Here is a 25636-nt window from a genome sequence, read left to right on the forward strand (position 1 = left end):
GGCATGACCTACCCTTCACAAAACCATGCTTCATCCACTAAGTTGTAGACATGACTCGATTGTTTAACTGCATTGTTCTTCTTACATTTCCTTGGTGTAGGAGAATGTTTCTGAGCCCAACACAGTTTGGCAATGTGGCCCTTCCTACCACAGTTCTTGCATGTATTTGATTTACTCTAGCATTCCCCCACTGTGTCCAACCTGTGCATAACGGTGCCATGGTTAATTCTCTTTGCAGCATTGTTCCTTGAGGTCCATTTTTTTTGATCTTCGCTCCAGCCCTTTCTCTCATGATTGAGAAGTGGACTAGCATGTTGTGGAGGGATCAGTCCCATCAGAATCCTGAAATACTATTTCAGCTCCGTCAATGTGGTGACGTCCACAGCAGCTTTCAGAGTTAAATTACCTACAGTAAGTAGCTTCCTCTGAACTGTTTCACTGTGTAACCCACAAACCAACCTCTCTCGAAGAGTATCATCAAGTGTTGTACCAAATTCACAATACCTAGCTAATCTTCTTGAAGATGCTATAAATTGTAAAATGCTTCACCTTCTTGCTGACTACAGCAGTGGAACCGGAACCTTTTTGCAATCAATAACGGCTGAGGAGAGAAATGTCCCGCTGACATTTTCATTAATTCACTGAAGGACTTGTCTCCTGGCTTTGCTGGGTGAACAAGGTTCTGTAAAGGCATAAACATTTTACGGCCAACTGAAGTGAGAAGAATTGTGACCTTTAGGTCCTCGAGTGTCTGATAAGCTATGTAAAAACAATTGGAATCTTCCTTCATCGGGATTTTATGTTTCATAATCCTCATCAAATGCGTCCATGCTCCTGCTTTTCCGACCATTTTTGGATCTTGGCTGCTGGGATCTACATTTCCTCTCTTCCGACTGTGTTGGAAAATATGGCAGAAACAATCCCTTGAACAAGCAACTTGGAATTTTTTCCATTTTTTACCTGAATATTTCAACTTTTCTACCTAGTAGTAGCCCAGGCAGAATCAATAGATTTGAAATCCCCGTTCCCCGCAGCCCGTGTAACTTTGCCATGTGCGCGGTTCCTGCGCCCAGACTCCACTCACTTCAATGTAAGCGAGTCTTCCCCGCCTGTCGGTTCTTTTTACTCACAGTTGCTGTCGAAAACTTTTGTTAAACCTTCACATCGGCGGCAGTGTTTTGTCTGACACCCAGTCCTAAGAATCTACTGTTGCTCCCAATGCCGCCCCGCAATTAGTGATCAAAAATCTCCTTTCCAGCGATTTTTCCGCCTCCATCTTCATCTCCGGTTTTCTCCTCTCTTATATTTCTTTGTTGCTGCAAAGAGTAAAGGTATGGAGGCGTCCACACTCTGGATTCTTGTAAAACATGATGAGAGGTTTATTAAGGGTGTTGCTCATGCAATCAAGTTGGTGATCTGCCCAAAGCCCGTGTAGACACTCTGCTGACGTCACTAGATGCAGAACCTGCAAGAATGTATTCCCAGATGCATAACCATGTTGGACTAGGTTTTAATCTGTCTAACATTTTCTCGGCAGCTACCCAGAACTCTCTTTGAAGTCTTCAACTGTAGGTCAGCACTGGAGACATTCATGGAGGAGCCCAGGAATCTGGGATCAGAAGTTGAATCTTCCCCATCAATTCACATTAGGTCCATACATCAGGACGTCCACAAGGTCCTGAAAATTATCTTCGGTCATCCATCCACACTCTGACATTTAGCGTTTCCTACTTTACAGTAGTGATTAAAAATCACACATACTTTTTTGAATGTAAAGCACTTTGGGATGTCCTAAAGGCATAAAAGCCACTTTATAAATGCTAGTCTTTCTTTACAAATAACTGTTTCAGTGATTGGAATCATGAGTAGAGAGGCTATGGCATGAAGTGTTTCAGGATTCTGATGGGACTGATCCCTCCACAACATCCTAGTCCACCCCTAACATCTCCCTTTCCCTACACCACCTTTCCATGCTAGCACAGGAGGCACAACACTTGTGCTTTCACCCCCTCCCTACTCACCATCCAAGGCCCCAAACACTCCTTCCAAGTGAAATAACAATCGTACTTCTTCAATTTTGTCTGCTGTATTTGCTGTTGATAATGTGGTTCCCTCTGCATTGGGGAGACCAAACGTAGACTGGGTGAATGTTTTGCAGGACCCCGTCCATTCAGTCCACAAGCAACACCGTAAGCTTTCGGGTTGCTTGTCATTTGAATTCTCCACCTTGCTGCCATGCTGACCTTTTTGTCCATGGCCAGTTACGGTGTTCCTTTAAAGTTCATTGGCAGCTCAAGGAACAGCATCTTTTGACTCAGCACCCTACAGCCGTCCAGATTCATCGAGTTCAAAGACATTAGATCATAACCACTTCCTTCATCTTGTTCCACGGGTGATATTTCCCAACTCCCACGGCATGTTTCATGCCAGTGGAGGCGCCCTCCAGTGGCTGGAGGTAGGATCTTCCTGTACCGCTGCTTTCAATGTTCACATCCTCCTCCACTGGGGAACCCCCAAGGGCCGGTCACCGTCACTGGAAAGGAAAATCCCGCTGGCGGGACCGATTTGGAAATCCCGCCCTATGGTGTAAATTCTCCAGGCCCACCTGCTGCGGGAATCATTGGATTGGATTTGTTTATTGTCACGTGTACCGAGGTACAGTGAAAAGTATTTTTCTGAAAGCAGCTCAACAGATCATTCAGTACATGGGAAGAAAAGGGAATTAAACAGAATTCAAGAAAATACATGAGAATACATAATAGGGCAACACAATATATACAATGTAACTACATAAGCATTGGCATCCGATGAAGCAGACAGGGTGTAGTGTTAATGAGGTCAGTCCATAAGAGGGTCATTTAGGAGTCTGGTGACAGTGGGGAAGAAGCTGTTTTTGAGTCTGTTCGTGCGTGTTCTCAGACTTCTGAATCTCCTGCCCGATGGAAGAAGTTGGAAAAGTGAGTAAGCCGGGTGGGAGGGATCCTTGATTATGCTGCCCGCTTTCCCCCGGCAGCGGGAGGTGTAGATGGAATCAATGGATGGGAGGCACGTTTGTGTGATGGACTGGGCGGCATTCACGACTCTCTGAAGTTCCTTGCGGTCCTGGACCGAGCAGTTGCCATACCAGGCTGTGATGCAGCCCGATAGGATGCTCTCTATAGTGCATCTGTAAAAGTTGGTAAGGGTTAATGTGGACATGCCGAATTTCCTTAGTTTCCTGAGGAGGTATAGGCGCTGTTGTGCTTTCTTGGTGACAGTGTCGACGTGAGTGGACCAGGATAGATTTTTGGTGATGTGCACCCCTAGGAATTTGAAACTGCTCACCATCTCTACCTCGGCTCCGTTGATGCTGACAGGGGTGTGTACAGTACTTTGCTTCCTGAAGTCGATGACCAGCTCTTTAGTTTTGCTGGCATTGAAGGAGAGATTGTTGTCATTACACCACTCCGCTAGGTTCTCTATCTCCCTCCTGTATTCGGACTCATCGTTATTCGAGATCCGGCCCACTATGGTCGTATCGTCAGCAAACTTGTAGATGGAGTTGGAACCAAGTTTTGCCATGCAGTCGTGTGTGTACAGGGAGTAGAGTAGGGGGCTAAGTACGCAGCCTTGCGGGGCACCGGTATTGAGGACTATTGTGGAGGAGGTGTTGGTGTTCATTCTTGCGAACTGTGGTCTGTTGGTCAGAAAGTCAAGGATCCAGTTGCAGAGTGGAGAGCCAAGTCCTAGGTTTTGGAGCTTTGATATGAGCTTGGCTGGGATTATGGTGTTGAAGGCGGAGCTGTAGTCAATAAATAGGAGTCTGATGTAGGAGTCCTTGTTTTCGAGATGCTCTAGGGATGAGTGTAGGGCCAGGGAAATGGCGTCTGATGTGGACCGGTTGCGACGGTATGCGAATTGAAGTGGGTCAAGGCGTTCCGGGAGTATGGAGGTGATGCGCTTCATGATCAGCTTCTCGAAGCACTTCATTACAACTGACGTCAGGGCCACCGGGCGGTAGTCATTGAGGCACGTTGCCTGGTTCTTCTTTGGTATCGGTATGATGATGGTCTTCTTGAAGCAGGTGGGGACCTCGGAGTGGAGTAGGGATAGGTTAAAGATGTCTGTGAATACCTCTGCCAGCTGGTATGCGCAGGCTCTGAGTGCACGACCAGGGATCCCGTCCGGGCCCATCGCCTTCCGTGGGTTCACTTTCAGGAAGGCCGATCTGACTTCGGAAACTGTGATGGTGGGTATGGGTGAATTATGGGTTGCTGGGGCACTCGACAGCGGATTGTCGGTTACCTGCTCAAACCGAGCATAGAATGCATTAAGTTCATCGGGGAGGGGTGCGCTGCTGCCAGAGATACTGCTCTGCTTCGCTTTGTAGCCCGTTATGTTGTTTAGTCCTTGCCACAACCGCCGAGAGTCTGTCTGTGGCTCTAGCTTAGTTTGATATTCTCTCTTGGCATCTCGGATGGCTTTGCGGAGGTCGTACCTGGATTTCTTGTATAGGACAGGGCCGTCTGCCTTGAACGCCTCAGATCTGTCCTTCAGTAGGGAGTCAATCTTGCGGTTGAGCCATGGTTTCCGGTTGGGGAACATACGTACTGCTTTCTTTGGCACGCAGTCGTCCACACATTTGCTGATGAAGTCTGTGACGGTGGTGATATACTCATTTAAGTTAGTCGCTGAGTTATTAAATATGGACCAGTCCACTGTCTCGAAGCAGTCACGTAAGAGACTCCAAGCAGTCTCCAAGCAGTCACGTCATCGTGGGTGGAATGGAAAATTTGATGGACCATTTAAAGATCCATTGACCTCCGGCGGGAATTTTTGGACTTTGGGTGGGCGGAGTCAGAAAATCTCACCCTATATGTGTTTTCTTTTTTTTTCTTCTTTTGTCTTGTCTTGTCTTGTTTCTTCTTTATCCCTTTATGTTATATTCTGATTTTTAAAAATATGTAGCCATTCAAGCCTCATTTGGCCACAAAAACCTTTGTTTCTTTACAAACCCATTATTACTCACTTTGGATGTTGCATTAGAAATTGTTCGTTACTTAGTCAATCCTGCCCTCAAACCTATCATAGACCTTTTCTTTTGTTTTTCCTGCTCCCTTGCCACCTTTCACTGGCTTAAACACGCTTACTTTATCTTTCTTCAAGGCTGATGAAAGGTCACATGACCTGACACGTTAGCTCCGTTTCTCTCCACAGACCTAACCTGTTGGATTTTTTCCCAGTATTTATTTTGTTTTTATTTCACACTTACAACATCTGCAGTGTTTTGCTTCTGGAACGATAGTTGTTCTTCATCATTATAATGAGATTGTTCCTCGATTGGGTGTATTTTTACTTTTGGTACAATGAGCGCCTTCATCACAACTTAGTCAGCATCCTGGAATTCGCTACGTAATCTTCATCTTCACAAGAACTGGAGCAGTTCAGGGAATAGGTCCACCAATTACACCTATGGGCAACTCAGGGTTGCCAACCTGCCACGATGTTCCTGGAGTCTTCAGCAATTAGCGATTACTCTCCTAGATACTGCCATGAGCAACCCGGGAGTAAAGTCTTCAGGGCATATAGAAAAATAACATCTAGTTTTTCGAATTCTCTTTGAAGATATTGTTTATTAGTTATAAAATTATCTGAGACGGGTGAAAAATGTTTGACAGGCAATGTAGTTGAAAGCCTTTTGATCTCCAGGACTACATGCAATCAGAGTTGGAATCCTGAGGGAATATAGGAACAGGCAAGAAAATATAGCCTTGCCAGAGAATGCAGCAATAAAGGCAAAATATATGACATGGGGAAAAATGGCTTTTTGTTTGACAGCGTGTTTGGAAATCTTTTAATTATGCCGCCATGGCGTCAATAGCCAGATAATAATTTTGGGTTGTCTCATTTAGTACCCAATAAAATTTTTTCCAATTAAGGGGCAATTTAGCATGGCCAATCCACCTAACCGGCACATCTTTTGTTGTGGGGGTGAAACACACGCAGACACGGGGATAATGTGCAAACTCCACACAGACAGTGACCCGGGGCCGGGATCAAACCCTGGTCCTCAGTGGCATAGGCAGCAGTGCTAACCACTGCCCCGGGTCATCTCATTCCAAACGTCTCTGCTGTCCATTTCCTAAAAGTGTTGTTTTCTTCAGCTCGCATAACAATAAGCAAAAACAGGTCAGTGAAAAAGCCCCAAAATGCAATGCACAAAACTAAAAGCACGATGAGGGACCTATCTTGCTGTTCCCGCAGCACCCAGTGGGTCTTTATTAATGGGTTTGCAGCTGACTGCAAGAGACGTCGCCTGACGCGTGTTATGGATTCAAACTTGCTCATCAGTAAGTTAACCAATTTCTGAATGACAACTCCACTCAATCAAATTAACAAGTGCAACAGCTGCAGTCTAGCAGTCGAAAAATCAACTGACAACCAAACGACCATCATGAAAAATATTGAACATTCATCAAGTAATAAAATCAATAATGTGTCGCCTGTAATAAGTCAAACTCTACTATTAAAGTGAGGATCAAACAAAATGTACTAGCAAAATAGGCACAGCAGTTTAACATAAGCAGTAGAAAGAATAGAAACCGTGTTAAGTCACGTTTTGATGCATTAGTTATTTGAGCACTGTTATCCTGGCTTGGGGATAGTGTCAAGTTAGATTGGACCCAGTAAGTTATAACTCAGCTTTGCTCTATATTAAACAGAAAAGACACAAACCCTAATCAAATCTAGCAGTAAACTCTGTGCCCTGTTACCATTGACACAGAATATAATGTATGATATAGACCTGTTTTCACAATTGCCAGCAGCTGAATTTATGTAAATATTCTGAGCATGTTATTGCAAGATTCTTCTCTTCCTTCAGTGGCTGGAGGGAAGCCTGTGTCCTTGGACAAGGAGGCAAATATTCTGCTGGATCACATTGTTAGACTTGACTGATTAGGTTGGGTGGGCAAGGAAGATAATCCTTGGGGACAAAGTTATATTTTAATGGAATTTACAATCACAGAGACCTGCTGTGATTCCGGGATTCAACCTTGCCGATCGCTGGATCATATTGAACATGATTGGACATGAAGGTGTTGTGCAGGAGACCCCTTAAGGCTGGTGGGAGGAGGGCGAAATACAGATTCTATGAAGAGAATTACAACTCATTCATTTTCAAAATCAAAATAACAACATTGTATTTAGAACATAGAACAGTACAGCACAGAACAGGCCCTTCGGCCCTCAATGTTGTGCCGAGCCATGATCACCCTACTCAAACCCACGTATCCACCCTATACCCGTAACCCAACAACCCCCCCCCCCCCCCCCCCCCCTTAACCTTACTTTATTAGGACACTACGGGCAATTTAGCATGGCCAATCCACCTAACCCGCACATCTTTGGACTGTGGGAGGAAACCGGAGCACCCGGAGGAAACCCACGCACACAGGGGGAGGACGTGCAGACTCCACACAGACAGTGACCCAGCCGGGAATCGAACCTGGGACCCTGGAGCTGTGAAGCATTTATGCTAACCACCATGTTACCCTGCTGCCCCATTTCTTCCAAATATTATTCCTCTCATGGCAGTTCCAAATTCCACTGGAGTGATTTTCAATGCAGGGCCATCCACCACTCGCCTGAAAAGTAGGTAGCTGGCTGTTGAATGCGGAAGGGACAATTTGATTGGATCATCGGTGCCCATGGCTGGTCAGATATAATTTTCAGTGAGGTGTGCAAATAGATGAGCAGCATTCCTGCCAATGTCAGGGTAGAGACTGCTCAATTATGAAAATTGATGTCCTATGCCAGTTTAGGACCCCCACTTCTCAGCAGGATGAAATACTGCCCACGGCCAAAGCCACACATGGGTCTGTATTCTGCACGGAGGAGCTCCGCCCGTTCCCTAGAGCCCCCGATGCAGCCCCTAACCCTCCCCAAGTCCCAACCCACTATGAGGGGGCCCATGGACCATCCACCCCCCCCTCCCCCCACCCACCCCTCCGACTCCTCCAACATCCACCCAGGGCACCCCCAGCCTAATTGCCACCGTGTGAAAAATGTCAGCTTGATACCTTGGCAGATCGTAACATTCATCGTGACCAATTCATTTGCATTTAAGTTGAAGTTCTTCAATTCTTCAAGGAGTTGCTCTCATTTACCACTGAGGAATCGATCAGAAGCAGATCACATTTTCTGTTATACAGTATTCCCACACACCTAGGGAATTGCTATTCCTATTGTATAATGCTCCAACGTGTACTGATACTATTCATTGTGATGCACCCAATGTCATTTGGCAATGACATGTTATTGAGTTAGTTTTGTTTTTGGAAGGGATACATTTTACAGTTGGCATAACAGTTAAGAACTCAAATCAATACATCTCTCCAAAATCCTCTCTCCATTGGCAAGGCAGAGATGACCTGCTCAGTTTTTCCAGCATTTTCTGTTTTTATCTTCATGAAAAGTTTGTTTCATCTTGCTGTCCATTCAACTGAACTCGGGCTGAATTGTCAGCTCCTTGTGCTGTGAGTTGGCAAGCCATTCATTACAAAAGTTATTATTGTGTGATCGTGATAACATCAAAGAATTCCAGCCTGAAGAATTTTACAAATCATGCAGTGATCTCTGCATCTTCGCTTTAGTCATCGAGTGAAAATCTATCCTCTGGGCTCAATCTCCGTACCTTTTATCATTCCTCTTTTCCAATAACTATCAAGATGTCTTTTTAAATATTCCATGGGTTCCCAATGCAATAAACCCACTTTATGCCCAACAGTGCCAGCCCACAATATTTATATGGTGGGGATAGACTAGAGGCAGATCCTGAAGCAGGCCTGAGGAGGAAACAGAAGTGATGGATGTTGAGGTGGGCAGATGAGAAGTTGATAGAATCAAGCTGATTGGTGGTCAAAACCAAGACAAAGAGCATTTTTCACACTTTGTAACCTTACGTAATACAAGACAACCCTCTTGTAGGACTCCCAACAGTTTCTTCAAGCAAGCATACCTTTTTATAAAACAGTCTGACAATTGGTGACTTCTGCGATCCATTTTACCTTGGTGATCTCTTTTCTCGCATCTTTTACGCTAGCAAGGTCAATATTCAACATTTTCTCAGTCACACACTTCTCGAATAGAGAATTCCTCTTTATCCAATTTCTCTCAAAGTATTTGACAAATAAAATCCCATGGACGGTATTCTTATGTTGGCTGATGCCGAAATCGTGAAACGTGATTGTGCGAAGAATAGGTTCCAACGCCAAAATTGAGGCGGGTACTGATTTAAAAAAAAATTTAGAGTACCCAATTAATTGTTTTCCAATTAAGGGGCAATTTAGTGTGTTCAATCCACCTACCCTGCACATCTTTGGGTTGTGGGGGCAAAACCCCGCAAACACGGGGAAAATGTGCAAACTCCACACAGACAGTGACCCAGAGCCGGGATTGAACCTGGGACCTTGGCGCCATGAGGCAGCAGGGTTAACCCACTGCGCAGGTACTGATTTGACGCCAAATCTCAATTCTCTGTCACCTCAACAGCATTGTCAATGCGGTCTGGAACGCACATACAGTAAACATTGTTTGCATGGCATTAGTGGGCCCGACCCCGGTATTCACCAGGACCCCCGCGATGCTCCGCCTCCGATGGGCCGAGTACCCGACGGCGCGGTTCACTTATTGCTTTAAAAAATTGTGAAGCTGGTGTCATGGCTGCTGAGGGAAAGAGAGGGAGTACGGAAAGTGTCCAACAACGCCATAGTTTTCTGACAATTGTATCGCTGGCTGGGAGGCTTATGTCAGGGCCGGGGGGAGTAGCGGTGAGTGGCCAGGAGGTGGGCTGTGGGCTCAGAGTGGATGGGCACGGAACACGATTGTCGCATCCGGCAAGGCAGCCATGTAGCTACACACACCTCTGACAGCCCACTGTGAACCTAGGGCCATGGTCCCCCTCTCAGGCCACCCCGCAGGTGCCCTCTGGCCCCAGCTGACCCATCAGCTGTACGTATGCACTCCAGCACAACCAGTGCCATCTTGTTGGCTGGGATGTTTATGTGGGGCGTGTAATGTGTATATGTGGTTGCAGCTGGTCAGCCTCCCGAGTGTCAATCACAGACCCGGTGAATCCAACACCGTTTTTCATTGGAATCGATTGTGTTCCACAAGGCACTGGTGCTAGCCCCTCCACAGTTGCTGAATTGATCCAAGTTTGCTGCCAGTTTTGCTGACGTGAAAGTCCACAAATCCTGTGTTGGTATCAAAACTTTGTATCAGAAACAAAGAATCCAGCCCCATATCTATCACTTCTACTGGAGCCAGTGTTTCTGCAGCCAAGGTGCTTTTAACTATCCTTTGTATTTTCTTTGTTCCAAAGCCATTGGACAACATTTGCTATTCTCCCCGCACCCCCACCCCTCAAGAATATGATAAACCCTGCAGTACTAGAATATCCATTTGGAAGACTGGCATGTGAAGCATCACTAAAAATGACTGACTTCATGGGGTGGGCTCCATTGTCCGATGCCGGTAGCAGACTTCCTGATCTGCACCAGGGCCCAATCCCTTTTCAATGCTGCGACCCCTGCCGATGGCAGCAGTGAGCTATACATCCTGCGACAGTGGGAGGATACAAGTGATTTGCATCCATTTCGACCTAGTTAACAGGCTGGAAGCTGAAGTCTCCATCCTCCCGTTACGCAAACAACACCCACAGTGGGAAATCCGCCTGCCCCAATTTGGTACAAGTTTTCCCAAGCGTGGCCCTGACGTGGTGGGCTCCATAGTGGCCCCTCCCCCCACAAGCAAATCCTGCTGTAAAAAAAGGGGAAGCAAAAGCACTTGGCTGCTTTTGGTGTGGCGAGGAACTATAATCATAGAGTGTTTATAAACATTGTGCTTGGCTTCAAAGCAGATGCATTCAAGCATGAAGGGAAAGATAGATCAATAATCCACCAAGTACCTGCCTCTGGAATAATAAAACTGACTAATGCAATGTACTGCTGTGTGAAATTGAATAGAATATTTGCATTTCAAAGGCTGTCAAGGGATTTGAATCCCTTTGAAGTGTACTTTCCAGGATCCCTCTGACACTTGTAATAGCTGCTCTTTTAACCACTTTCGGCTGAGGCAGAAGATGGGCAGCAGATTTTAGGGAAGGGTAAGTGATTTTTCACTACCGTCTGGACTGCTCCAGCTTTCAGGTGGGGGTCCTCTGATGGGTGGGTCTCTGATGGGTGGGTATTTTGTGTGTCAATATTGGGGGACAGGGGGTTTGACGGAATGGGTCTGGGGGTTCTCTGGTGGGGGTGCCGGGCAGACGGGGCAGGAATTACGTTGTGTGGGTTTGGGAGGGGGGGTGGGGAGTATTGCCTGCACATGGACCTTAGGGCACCTTAGTTATGTACTGACCCCCTTGACCCACCCATCAGGGCCATACTTGGGAAAATTTGCACAAAGCCTTGCCGGGGGCATTCCCACTGTGGGGGTTGGTGCATAACGGGGTTGGTGATTTTGGCTTCCAGCACGTGAATCAGATTGAAATGGGTGAAAATCACCAATTGGGGAGGGGGGGTCTGATGAGCGGGCTAAGGAAGTTGTGGGGGAAGGGGGGTGGCAGATAGGGTCACATTCATGCGCACGGGTTGGGGGGGTGCACCGGACGTCGGTACTGGGATTCCATTGGAATCTGGCGAGCCCTCCTCCATGCATAAATAGCCTGGTAAAGGAAAGGGAATTGTACCTAAGCGGCATTCCTAGCACCAGTGGATACCCCTTCCAAGACACGCTCCTCGAAGTTGGTGAGGGTTCTTATGTCCGACACACTACTGCCAGTCTCTCCCAAGGATTTTGGGAGAGCTGTTCCTGAAGAGACACAAAAAGGGCATCGTTAGCCACAGGCATGGTTCACTGTGGTGGGGTGGGGGGGGGGGGGGGGGGATTGTGAAGGATGGGTTAGGGGTTGAAGGCAAGGGGTTGTGAAGGACGGGTTGGGGGGTTGAAGGGCGGGGGGGGTGGTGAAGGATGGGTTGGAGGGTTGAAGGCAGGGGGTTGTGAAGGATGGGTTGGGGGGTTGAAGGGCGGGGGGTTGGTGAAGGATGGGTTGGAGGGTTGAAGGTTGGGGGTTGAAGGCAGGGGGTTGTGAAGGACGGGTTGGGGGGTGAGGGTTGAAGGTTGGGGGTTGAAGGCAGGGGGTTGTGAAGGACGGGTTGGGGGGTTGAAGGGCGGGGGGGTGGTGAAGGATGGGTTGGAGGGTTGAAGGCAGGGGGTTGTGAAGGACGGGTTGGGGGGTTGAAGGGCGGGGGGTTGGTGAAGGATGGGTTGGAGGGTTGAAGGTTGGGGGTTGAAGGCAGGGGGTTGTGAAGGACGGGTTGGGGGGTTGAAGGGCGGGGGGGTGGTGAAGGATGGGTTGGAGGGTTGAAGGCAGGGGGTTGTGAAGGACGGGTTGGGGGGTTGAAGGGCGGGGGGTTGGTGAAGGATGGGTTGGAGGGTTGAAGGTTGGGGGTTGAAGGCAGGAGGTTGTGAAGGACGGGTTGGGGGGTTGAAGGGCGGGGGGGTGGTGAAGGATGGGTTGGAGGGTTGAAGGCAGGGGGTTGTGAAGGACGGGTTGGGGGGTTGAAGGGCGGGGGGGTGGTGAAGGATGGGTTGGAGGGTTGAAGGCAGGGGGTTGTGAAGGACGGGTTCTGCGGTTGAAGGGAGGGTTGGGGGGTGGATGCACGCATGGAGGTGGAAATGTCTCGGGGGCGGGGGGGGGGGGGGGGGTGGGCATTGGTGTCTATTCACTCGTGCTGCCTAGTGTAGGTCATTGACCTTTTTCCGACACTGGATGCCAGTCTTCCTGGCCACACTCCTGCCGCTCACAGCCGCGGTCACCTCGTCCGAAGCAATGCTGGCTTCTGCATGGCTGATCCTCTGGATCGTCAGGAGAATAGGACATCCCTCCTAATCCCTACTGCATGTAGGAACCTCCTCAGGTCTGTATTCTTGAATTTTGGGGCCGGTCTCCTGGGCATCATTGTTGCGGACTGGCTGGGTTTGGCTGAGCAAGTGCGACTTAAGTGCTGTTGGACCCTGCTAGCAGGGTGCTGGCAAGCAAGGTGTTGGCGAATCAGCTGGCGAGCCTTCATTTGCAGTGAGAAGCCCGTGAGGCCTCATTAAGTGGACCAATTAACGTTGAATAGTGTTGTGGGCCTCACAGGGCTGAGCGTCGGGAAGCTCGCAGCAGGTCCCGCTTGTTAAAACACTTTAAAATCTTTCCAGAGAATCTATCCCAAAGTCTAGAGAATGTTTCCTTCATGGTGGATGCAGCTCAGTCCGGTTGAGTTTCTTATTGGAGAGAACAACACGATTATTCTTGAACCATATGATGCCACAGCCAAATGGTCTTTCTGTGCTCAGCCCGCTAGGCAGGGGATGATCTGAGACTTTTCAAATAAGACAGGAGAGTTGAGAGATGGTGGTGGACTGCTTTCTCAGCCTGTGAGCTGCTGGGGTTCTTTCCAGTTGGTATTAAAGTAGCAATCTGAGGGTTTCGCAGTTCTCAATTAAGTCTAGAGATTTCAGAATGGGCATGTGACCTTTCTCCACAGTGATGTCAAAGGAGATGTTTATCTATTGTCTGACACTGGCTCTGGTTTCAGGGCTGATCACGTTCCAGCCATTAGTTGTTAAAGAAATGACCATCCACATTGATGTTATTGTTTCAGGAAGCCATTGTCGAGGCAGACCCTCTGACTCTGCCAGAAGAGTATGCTTATCAGGATGAAAATTACGTATTTTGTTCCCTCAAAGACCCCTTTCGAAGTGGACCTGGGCCGTCCCAAGTATGAGATGGCTCTGTCAACAGCTCTGAAGGAATAACTAGTTTTGATCTGCGAATTCCTTTACAGCTGGGTGTGAGATTTCACGATGATGAGAGGAAGTTTATTTTGTTTTTGTAACACCAGTGGATAGGTTCCAGAACAAAGGGCCAATCCCGCGGTCATGTGACTTGTAGCAATCATCTTTTGGTTCCGCAGAAAGTCAATTTTAAAAATACTTTAAAAAAAATGTTGCTGCATAGTTCGGGATTTCTTTCCATGTCTTATTGACAGAATAAGAGGGATATGTTGCTAAAAGAGCTAAGAAAATCTTCAAGCCCACTTCTCCTGCAATGGGGGTGTTCACTCTGACATCTTGATCACTTTGAAACCAGAGCCATTAGTCTGGCTTTAGCCTGATACGTGCCAACCTGCATACCCACCTGTGTGGGTGTCCCCTCTCTGGTATTTCAGTGTATTCACCAAATACTTTCCAATTCTTTAGTTTGGCACCCTTTGTCAACACTTTATAATTTGTTAGTAGCCACTAAACCTCTTGATCATAAGGGCTTCTCCTTCTTGTGTCACTCCTCACCTGTTTTATGGTCCTTGTTCTTGTCAAACTATGACCTACTCGCCCTCCTATCTCTTTCTGAAATACTACTGCACGATCTCTCCCTCCTACTATCAAAGTTCCGTTTGCGTGTCGGTGATCTTTTTCTTGAGCCATGATCACTTCCAGGTCCACCTTCACAACTCGCGCTGTAGTTACTGGTCTTCCACATCTTTACCTCATTTTGCCAATCCATGGGTCCTGTCCCTCATCTCACACATTCAGCCAATGTTTGCATTTGCCTGTAACATTTCCTGCTCTTCCTATAATGGTGGCACCCCTCCATTCACTGGACCCCACTGGCATATATGCTACAGTAGGGTGAAAAGAAAATCTTCAAATTCCTGCAATGGGCGAGTCTACTCTAACATCTGGATCACCCAAGTCTCTATTTGAAACCCCGAGTCTCACTTTAACCTTGCACGTGCCATCAGGAAGTATGTGAATACCCAGTGGTAAGGCTTGGTTTCCCGTGTCCGGAATCTCCGTGTATTCACCAAATACTTCCCAACTTTGGGTGGTTGTCCTTTGGGACAAACAGCCTTACCCTGCCGTACAGTATCACTTTTTCAGTATTCAGTCAGTCCTCTATCTGCCATAATCTTCTCCTCGCCATTGTCCAACATATGTGTCTATGAAGTACTAACTGCCTTTTTACTTTCTACTATCTGTTCAGATGCTGTAAATGTATAATCAGTGCCAATTAGCCTTGAGAAATAGCCCTAACCGTTTGATTGCCATGTTGTAAAATTCCTGTTTTTCCATCACTGCCAGTAACCTACCCAGGCCTTTCCACTCTTTCTGCACTTTTATTTTGTAATATGCCATGTTTCCAGGATTAAAAGCTATTTCTGATGGCCTTGTGCAATGCCTAAGGCTCGTTGAATTTTCTCTGAAATTTCAGCGTTGATACATTCCCTTCTCCATCCGTGCAGGGTGTTTACGGGCCCTGAAAAAATTGGATGAGTTCTAGTCCCATCCAAGATCCAAAGGTATTTTTGGATTTCTCCCATAAACTAATTGGGGACTGTAGCCCCCCCCCAACCATTTGAAGTGAATTTGTCACATGGACTGCCCACGACAGGGCAGATGTTCATTTGCAGTTCGGTTGGTAAGATATGATTTACTGATAATAATCTTTATTGTCACAAGTAGGCTTACATTGACACTGCAATGAAGTTACTGTGAAAAGCCCCTAGTCACCACATTCCAGCGCCTGTTCCGGTACGCAGAGGGAGAATTCAGAACATCCAAACGGCCCAACAGTGGGCGGGATTCTGCCATAATTGGCGGGGCGGGCAACTCCGGCTGGAGGGAGTGGCGTGAACCACTCCGGCGTCGGGCCGCCCCAAAGGAGCGGAATCCTCCGTACCTTCAGGGGCTAGGCCTGCACCCCAACTCCGCGCCGGCCGGCGGGAAAGGGGCTTGGCACAATGCCAACTGGCACCAAAGGACCTCCGCCGGCCGGCGCGTGTTGGCGCATGCGTGGGAGCGCCAGTGTGTGCTGGCGTAATCCCTGTGCGTGCGCAGAGGGATTTGTTTCTGCACCAGCAATGGCGGACTGCTACAGCCGCCGGTGTGGAACAATAGAGTGCCCCCACAGCACAGGCCCACTGGCGGATCGGTGGTCCCCGATCACGGGCCAGGCCACTGTGGGGGCACTTCCCGGGGCCAGATTCCCTCGCCCCCCCCCCCCCCCCTCCCAAGAGCCCTGGAGGCTGCCTGCGCCGCCAGATCCCACTGGTAATGGACCTACTCCAATTTACGTCGCAGGACTGGCAAAAAACTGGCGGGATTTCGGCCCATCGAGGGCTGGAGTATTCGGGCAGTCCCGGGGCCCATTGAGTCGCGCTGGTCCCCGCCATTCTCCGAGGCTGGTGGTGCGATTCACGCCGGGCCGATTTTTGGAGGGCTGGAGAATTTGGAGGACGGGGTGGGATTCACGCCGATCCCCAGCGATTCTCCCACCTGGCGGGGGGTCAGAGATTCTGGCCCAGCATGTCTTTCGGTACTTGTGGGAGGAAATCGGAGCACCCGGAGGAAACCCACGCAGACACAGGGAGAATGTGTAGACTCCATACAGACAGTGAACCAAGCCAGGAATCGAACCTGGGACCCTGGAGCTGTGAAGCAACAGTGGTAACCACTGTGCCACCGTGCTGCCCAGATTTTGTGAAGCACCTCAATTACTGTGTAATTTCTTGCAAAAAAAACTCCATTCTAAAGGGACTTTCTGTTGCCATGATCATTACCACCATGTTCATATTTTCATTTTTTTTTTTTTAAATTTAGATTACCCAATTATTTTTTCCAATTAAGGGGCAATTTAGCATGGCCAATCCACCTACTCTGCACATTTTTGGGTTGTGGGGGCGAAACCCACGCAGACACGGGGAGAATGTGCAAACTCCACACGGACAGTGACCCAGAGCCGGGATCGGACCTGGGACCTCAGCGCCGTGAGGCGGTTGTGCTAACCACTAGGCCACCGTGCTGCCCTATGTTCATATTTTCATAAATACCTTTAAATTAATCGTTGGTAAATTTCCCCTCAGTTAGGAATTTAGCTGGTGCCCCCAGTCCAGTTCCTATCCATTTTCCTTTAATCTAGTCTACAATTACCTTTTTGTCTTTACTATATAGAACCATAATACCTGAGAAAGGTTATGATGCAGACAGAGGCCATTCAGCCCATCGTGTCTGTGCGGGCAAAAAAAGAGAAAAAATAAACTAGCCGCTCATTTTAATCCCATTTTTCAGCACCTGGTCCGTAACCTTGCCGGTTACAGCACTTCAGCTGCAGATCCAGTTTCCTTTTAAATTGAGTGTTTCAGCCTCAACCACCAACTTAGGCAGTGAATTCCAGAAACTCACCACCCTCTGGGTGAAAAGGTTTTTCCTCATGTCCCCTATAACCCTCTGGCAATCTCCTTAAATCTAGGCCCTTGATAATCGAACCCTGAGCTAGGCAAAGTACGCTTTTGCTGTCTACACTGTCTAGGCGATTCGTAATTTTGTACACCTTACGTAGGTCACCCCTTAAACTCTTCCATTCTAAAGGGGGGGGGGGGGTGGGAAGCCCTAGCCTAGCCAATCCTTCCTCATAGCTGCAATTTTCAACCGCTGGCAACATTCTTGTAAATCTCCTTTGCCCCTTCTCTCGAGCAATTATGTTCCTCTTGTATTGTGGTGACCAGAACAAAACACAAAATTACAGCTGTAGCCGAATCTGGTTTTGTATTCAATACCTTGCCCAATAAAGGAAAGCATTCCATAAGCTTTCTTAACCACCTTGTCCAATTGGTCTGCCACCTTCAGGGACCTGTGGACGAGCGCGCCCTTACTTCCTCAACCCCTCTCAGTATTTTCCCAATTTGTGAGGATTCACTTGCTTTATTTGCCCTTCCTGAATGTATTACCTCACACTTTTCTGGATAGAATTCCATTTGCCACTTCTCTGCCCACTTAGCCAAACCATTGATATCATTCTGGAGACGGCAGCTATCCTCTTCACTATCAACTACACAGCCATTTGAAAATGTCCCAATCATGCCGCCCACATTTAAGTCAAAATCATTGTATATGTACAATAAACAGCAAGGGCCCCGACACTGAGCCCTGTGGAACACCACTGGAAACTGTTCTCCATTCGCAAAAAACATCTGTTGACCATTCCCCTTTGTTTCCTGTCACTGAGCCATTTTTGGATCCAACCTGCCACCTTCTCTGTATCCCGTGGGATCTCACTTTTCTGACCAGTCTGCCATGTGGGATCTTGTCAAATTCCTTACTGAAATTGGATTTGTTTATTGTCACGTGTACCGAGGAACAGTGAAAAGTATTTTTCTGTGAGCAGATCATTAAGTACATGAAAAGAAAATACATAATAGGGCAACACAAGGTACACAATGTAACTACATAAGCACCGGCATCGGGTGAAGCATCCAGGGGTGTAGTGTTAATCAGCTCAGTCCATAAGAGGGTGGTTTAGGAGTCTGGTAACAGTGGGGAAGAAGCTGTTTTTGAGTCTGTTCGTGCTTGTTCTCAGACTTTTGTATATCCTGCCCGATGGAAGAAGTTGGAAGAGTGAATAAGCCAGGTGGGAGGGGATCTTTGATTATGCTGGCAGTTTTCTCAAGGCAGCAGGAGGCAGGTTCGTGTGATGGACTGGGCGGTGTTCACGACTCTCTGAAGTTTCTTGCGGTCTTGGGCCGAGCAGTTGCCATACCAGGCTGTGATGAAGCCAGATAGGTTGATTTCTGTGATTCATCCGTTAAAGTTGGTAAGAGTTAGTGGACATGCTGAATTTCCTTAGTTTCCTGAGAAAGTACAGGCGCGGTTGTGCTTTCTTGGTGGTGCGTCTACGTGGGTGGAGCAGGACAGATTTTTGGAGATGTGTACCCCTAGGAATTTGAAGCTGCTAACCATCTCCACCTCGGATATATTACTGTTTAAAGAATGAATCTAGTTGCCATGTCTATGAAGTGTAAGAAATGTTTTTTTTTCTCCTTATCCCAAGCATTCAAGTCCATTGATACAACTTATTTAAAATCTCTTACTAATGGGAAACCTACTTGAGGCTGTGATGATGTCCTATAAAATAAAATAAATATCCCGATTGTATAAATAGTAAAGCTACAGTTTTACCAAAAACAATTGCCTTATCATGTTCCATATCTAATTTCATTTGAGCCTTTTTCAAAACCAGCTTAATCAACAGTAAGGATATTTTACTGGATACTACATCTGTGCTGATAAAATGGTTTTACTCCGCTATTTGATACGGAATCACTACTCTCTTTAGGGACTTTAATGTCCCTGAACCTGAAGTAAGTAGTACTTTCATATCCCTTAACCTTACTTCGGTCTTTACTACTTAGAGAATCCAGATTAACTAATCCACTCCACATCCTGTGGACATGCACACACTGTCTAACACAGTATAATTGAATGAGTCTGCAACTAGGACACCCATTACTGGAGTAAAGCATCCAGTGACCAATACAATTCCTTCTGGCTGATCAGTATTGTCATCTTCCCCTTCTGAACCTTCCTCGTAATGTACCATTACAAAAACCCTGCTATTTTTATTGCTTAATGATATTTTGAGTAATTCATTCTCCTGCCTTTGTTATTCAATTTCGGTCACCTGTTAGAGCAATCAAAAGGTTCTCTACCCCCATTGCACCCCGTATCTATATGGTCTTGGATTGCTGTCTGCATTAAATCCTCCATCCCTTTGTCATTTCAGTTTTCAACACGAAAGGTGTTGCTGTTGAACGAGAATATCACTTGCAGTAGAGTTGCTATGTAAGATGAGGATGTTCAATGAAGTCTGAAGTGCTGCTGTTATTGGTTTTGTGACCTTCGTACTGCAGCATTCATTACTTTCACAATCCTGGAACTGCTTGGAACTTTAAGCTGCAAATCCTACTACATTCAATCCTAAAATCTAATGATCCAAGGTTTGCAAACCTTCTGTGTCGTTGTACAAAAGAAACCCCCAAAGTTTCCAAGGAGAGGGGGGGGGGGGGGGGGGGGGTGGCTAAATTTCATGAACCTGACTGGAAGTTAGGACAGAAATGCAAAAGCAGAACAGGCGCAGATTATTATTGATGACTGCTTCCATACTTTGAGCCTTTGCTTTGACCTTCTACCCCAGGTTCTATACGGGTCTTGAGGATAGATTCCAGAGAGTTATCCTCTTGTATTTGTTTCCTCTCATATGCTGTATTTTCTTAAAGCCAGAGTAGATTCAATTGTTATGCTGTAATAAGCAAGTGCCAAGATGCAGCACCTAATGACTATGATGGCAGGTGTACAAAATATCCAGTTGCATTGAATGGAAGTATTCATTTGGGATGATGCACTTCAGGCTGTAAGTGAAGATACATTTCGGAAGAAGGCTCAAGATGCAAAGTGCACCTTACTGAGTAATTCACAACAATGAAAGAATTTAAATTGTGAGGGGTAGGTAATTTTAAGTGCCAAATGTGCACTGCATTAATGGAAAGTAATGATAGGTTCTGGTGTCTCAGCTGACCTGGTAAGATCATTAAATTTCTTCTGCAACTACTTCCAGGTGTATTGGATGAATGGTACTTACCAGATACTATCATTTGCTTGGTTACTGCTCCTGGGGTACTGCCATATTCACATTCTTAGTTCCAGTTTTACACTTTCAATGATTGTATCCAAGAAATGGGCTATTCTCTGTGCTCCTTCACTCCTTCTACAGGGGGGGGGGGGGGGGGGGGGGGATCTGGGCTATAGCCATCTTCGTAATTGCCCCCATATGAGAGCAAAAATTAAAGTTGTTGAAGTGATTTGAAGCATTAATGAACAAGCCCTCCATCCAAATTTAGTATCTTAGGACCACTTTGCTAAAGCAAATGAGGGTTTTTCCTGCTCATTCATTTGAAATAGTCCTGTGCACTGCACTGACATTTTATCACTTGCAATAATTCTTCCATGAGATTTGAAAGTAGTTCACTTACTCTGCATTCTAAATATTCATTCATATCATTGGTGGCTTGTTAATTTAGTACATACTGATTTTGAAGGAATTGTTTAGGAGAGAAACATTAACCATTGCTAATGATGATAGAAAATACAAAGTAAGATGATGGCTTTATGCAAAGTTAACACAGCAATGTTGACATCTGAAAGGGATCCTGTCATTAAGATTGAAAGTGAGTAAGGCTGTGTTTTATGGGTTCCATTTCCATTCTTTATGATCTATACAATGGGATTGTCAAGCTTACTAGCCCTCATGTCAAAATATTTATTTTATGCCTCTGCTATAGCCAGTAACAGTGTATTGCATGCACACCAGCAAACCTGGTCTGTGGAAAATTAACGTTGTGATGTATGGGGCCAGCAGCAGAGTAAACAAGGGAATAAGAATTTCGGAAAAATTCATGTAATATAATTCATGAAAAATACAGGAGCTCCTGACAAAAATTTCTCCTGAGCTCTTCCGTTGAATGAGGCCCTGGTGATAAAGTTCAAATGGCAATCGTAGATGAAGGGGATAAAGAAAATGCAATGTTACTGCAGAAAATATAAGGTGCCTGCATTGCCGCTAAGATTACCGAACACTGTTAGAATCGCTGGTGGGTTGAGAATGTTCAGCATCGAGTTCCCAGATTGACCATTAGGAAAACTAATGGGTTAGCAAGACTTTTGGGTTTGCTGATAGTAACTTGTAGAAACTGTAGCTTTAGGACAGGTCGATTTCCTTTCTGTCTCAGCCCAGCTGACAAGGTTAAATCCCTTCAGCTTTACAAATGCTAAAGGAATCCATATTAAATTGCTCACTGCTTTGTTAAATTAATCCTTACGCTTTTATTGAGCTGATGTCTCTGTTAAAGCAGAAATTTGTTCTGCTTTTGTACTGTGGTGAATTCATACTGTATTGTATGCAACTCTACGCAACTCAATTGTACCACCTCATATACTGAGGCCCTGGCTATGCTTGACCGATTGTACATGCGGCCGATTAACGAGGTCTACGCGCGGCACATTTTCACGACCCACCGCCAGCAGAGTCGCTAGAAGACTTTCTGCGCGATTTAAAAGCCCTTTCTCCGGACTGCAATTTTCAGGCTGTAACAGCCTCCCAGCATATGGAACTCGCTGTACATGATGTATACGTTGCAGGGCTCAGGTCTAACTATGAGCGCCAGCGATTACTTGAAAAAGGGGCCCAGAACTTGGAGGACACGGTAGAGTTAGCTACAACTATGGAGGCCGCGTTCCGCAGTCTGAACTCATTCCCCGTGGACCAAGCGACCCCATCGTGGGCCCCCGACCAGCGACTGCCCCAGGCCTGCGCCGCGCGGCCACCCACCCAGCGCCAGCGTGCCATTTTTGTGGCCAGCCCCAACACCCACGGCAGCACTGCCCGGCCCGCAACGCAACCTGCAGCAGCTGCGGTCGCAAAGGACACTATGCCTGAGTATGCCTGGCAAAATCAAAACTTTCTAACTCCCCCGCAGTCCAGAACAATCGCTCCCCCAACTCGCAGGCCCGCTGACGCCGTAATGCTGCAGCGTGTCTGCCAACTCCGCTTCCACCCGACATGTGCGTCTCATTGGGGCCGCCATCTTGCCAATCCTCCTCCACACGGCCGGCCACGGCAAGTCATGGGGGCCGCCATCTTGGATGCCACCTTCCTCGCCGCCCGCCACGTGCGATCCAGGGGGGCGGCCATCTTGGCCATCAACCAAACCGAACCTCGATGACTACGACCTCAGCGGACAGTTATCACGGGGCCACTCCAGCTGATTGAGCCTCCGACTACCCGCAACTCAACGCAGTCACGTTGAACCAGTTGCGTCCGAGCTCCAGAGCTCGATGAAGTCCGTTAAAATCAACGGGTACAGGACACCGTGCCTCTTCGACTCCGGGAGCACTGAGAGCTTCGTACATCCTGACCTGGTGAGACGCTGTTCACTTCCTATCTTCCCTGCACGGCAAACTATCTCCCTCGCCTCAGGCTCACACTCAGTCCACATACAAGGGCGCACCGTCGCGACCCTAACGATTCAGGGCGCCAGCTACTCTAATTACCAGCTGTACGTACTCCCCGACCTCTGCGCCCCACTCTAACTCGGGTTCGATTTCCAATGTAATCTCAAGAGCCTCACACTCAGCTTCGGGGGACCCCTACCTCCACTCACTATCTGCAGTCTAGCGACACTAAAAATCGACCCCCCTCCACTCTTCGCTAACCTCACTGCTAACTGCAAACCCGTAGCTACTTGCAGCAGGCGGTATAGCCTGCAGGACAGGGTATTTATTAGAGCCGAAGTCCAGAGGCTCCTACGTGAGGGAGTCATAGAGGCCAGTAACAGCCCCTGGAGAGCTCAGGGGGTGGTCGTCAAGACCGGGGAAAAGTTCCGAATGGTGGTTGGTTACAGCCAAACCATTAACCGGTTCACGTACCTCGATGTGTACCCCCTCCCCAGAATTGCAGACATGGTGAATCAGTTCACCCAGTACCGCATCTTCTCCACGGTGGATCTGAAGTCTGCATACCACACGCTCCCAATCCGCCCGGAGGACCACCACTACACGGCGTTCGAGGCAGATGGCCGCCTCTTCCATTTCCTCTGGGTCCCCTTTGGCGTCATGAATGGGGTCTCGGTGTTCCAATGAACAATGGACCGAATGGTGGGCCAGTACAGGCTGCGGGCCACGTTTCCGTACTTGGACAATGTCACCATCTGCGGCCATGATCAGCAGGACCACGATGCCAACCTCCACCGATTTCTCCAAACCACCCAGAAACCCAACCTCACCTACAATACGGAGAAATGCGTTTTCCACACTACCAGGCTAGCCATGCTCGCCTATGTCGTGGAAAACGGAGTCCTGGGCCCCGACCCGGACCGTATGCCCCCTCTTACAACTCCCTCTCCCTCATTGTCCCAGGGCCCTCAAGAGGTGCCTTGGATTTTTCTCTTATTATGCCCACTGGGTCCCCCAGTATGCGGACAATGCCCGCCCACTATTTAAGACCACACTCTTTCCACTGTCAGCCGAGGCCCGCCAGGCCTTCAACTGCATCAAGGAGGACATCACCAAAGCCGCCATGGGAGCGGTGGATGAATCCGTCCCCTTTCAGGTGGAGAGCGACGCCTCAGAGGTTGCTCTCGCCGCCACTCTAAATCAGGCAGGGAGACCAGTCGCCTTCTTCTCCCGAACCCTCTCCGCTTCGGAACTTCGACACTCCTCAGTCGAAAAGGAAGCTCAAGCCATTCTGGAAGCCATACGGCACTGGAGGCACTACCTCGCAGGTAGGAGGTTTACCCTCATCACCGACCAAAGATCAGTTGCCTTCATGTTTGACAACTCGCAAAGGGGCAAAATTAAAAATGATAAAATCTTGCGGTGGAGGATCGAACTCTCCACCTATAATTACAATATCATATATCGACCGGGGAAGCTCAACGAGCCCCCAGATGCCCTGACGCACGGCACGTGCGCCAGCGTGCAAGGCGACCGCCTGAAGGCTATCCACAACGACCTCTGTCACCCGGGGGTCACCCGGCTCGCCCACTACGTCAAAGCCCGAAATCTGCCTTTCTCCACCGAGGAGGTAAAAGCCATCACCAGAGATTGCCCGATCTGCGCGGAGTGCAAACCGCACTTCTATAGACCAGACAAGGCCCACCTGGTAAAGGCTTCCCGGCCCTTTGAACGCCTGAGCATTGATTTCAAAGGGCCACTCCCCTCGACCAACCGAAATGTGTACTTTCTTAACGTCATCGATGAATTCTCCCGCTTCCCGTTTGCCATCCCGTGCCCCGATATGATCTCCCACACAGTCATCAGAGCCCTGCACAGTGTCTTCACCCTGTTCGGTTTCCCCAGCTACGTACACAGCGACAGGGGTTCGTCCTTCATGAGCGACGAGCTGCATCAGTACCTGCTCAACAAGGGCATCGCCTCGAGCAGGACTACCAGCTACAACCCCAGGGGGAACGGGCAGGTGGAGAGGGAGAATGCGACGGTCTGGAAGATCGTCCTACTGACCCTCCCGTCCAGGAATCTCCCGACCTCCCATTGGCAGGAGGTCCTCCCCGACGCGCTCCATGCGATTAGGTCCCTCCTATGCACCGCCACCAACCAGACTCCTCACGAACGGCTATTTGTTTTCTCTAGGGGCACTACCACGGGGGCTTCGCTCCCATCCTGGTTGAGGACACCGAGCCCGGTTCTCCTCCGGAAGCACGTCCGGACACACAAAACAGACCCGCTAGTAGAGCGAGTGCTACTGCTTCATTCGAACCCCCAATACGCCTTTATTGAATACCCCGATGGTCGGCAGGGCACCATTTCCCTCCGGGACCTGGCGCCTGCAGGATCCACCACCACCACCACCACCGCCGAGGTACCCCTCACACTACACCCCACCCAACCCCCCACGCCCTGCGCCCCCACGCCTATAGGTTCCCTGCCCACGCTCGGCGCCCCCGCGCCTCTAGGTTTCCTGCGCCTCCCGTCGCCCGTCGCACCGGTCAGGAATGAAGTACGGACCGAAACACCCCCGGAGTCCACCCTCAGATCCACACCGATCGTCACCGCCCAGCCACCCGAAGAGGCTGCAACCCCGCGGCTCCACTGATCCCAAAGGACGACTCGGCCACCGGACCGGCTCAACTTGTCGACCCGTCACTCCCGCAGGACTTGATTTTTTTTACAGGGGGTGAATGTGGTGAATTCATACTGT

At 48.2% G+C, this 25636-nt stretch overlaps 1 protein-coding gene across 4 annotated transcripts in view; it reads left to right on the forward strand.

Moving 5' to 3' along the window:
* Nucleotides 1–25636, forward strand: part of tmem117 (transmembrane protein 117) — a 410204-nt gene that overhangs the window by 378289 nt on the left and 6279 nt on the right. The gene's annotated exons all lie outside the window — the stretch shown is intronic.

Source organism: Scyliorhinus canicula, chromosome 20 (assembly GCF_902713615.1).
Source record: "Scyliorhinus canicula chromosome 20, sScyCan1.1, whole genome shotgun sequence".
Lineage (NCBI taxonomy): Eukaryota > Metazoa > Chordata > Chondrichthyes > Carcharhiniformes > Scyliorhinidae > Scyliorhinus > Scyliorhinus canicula.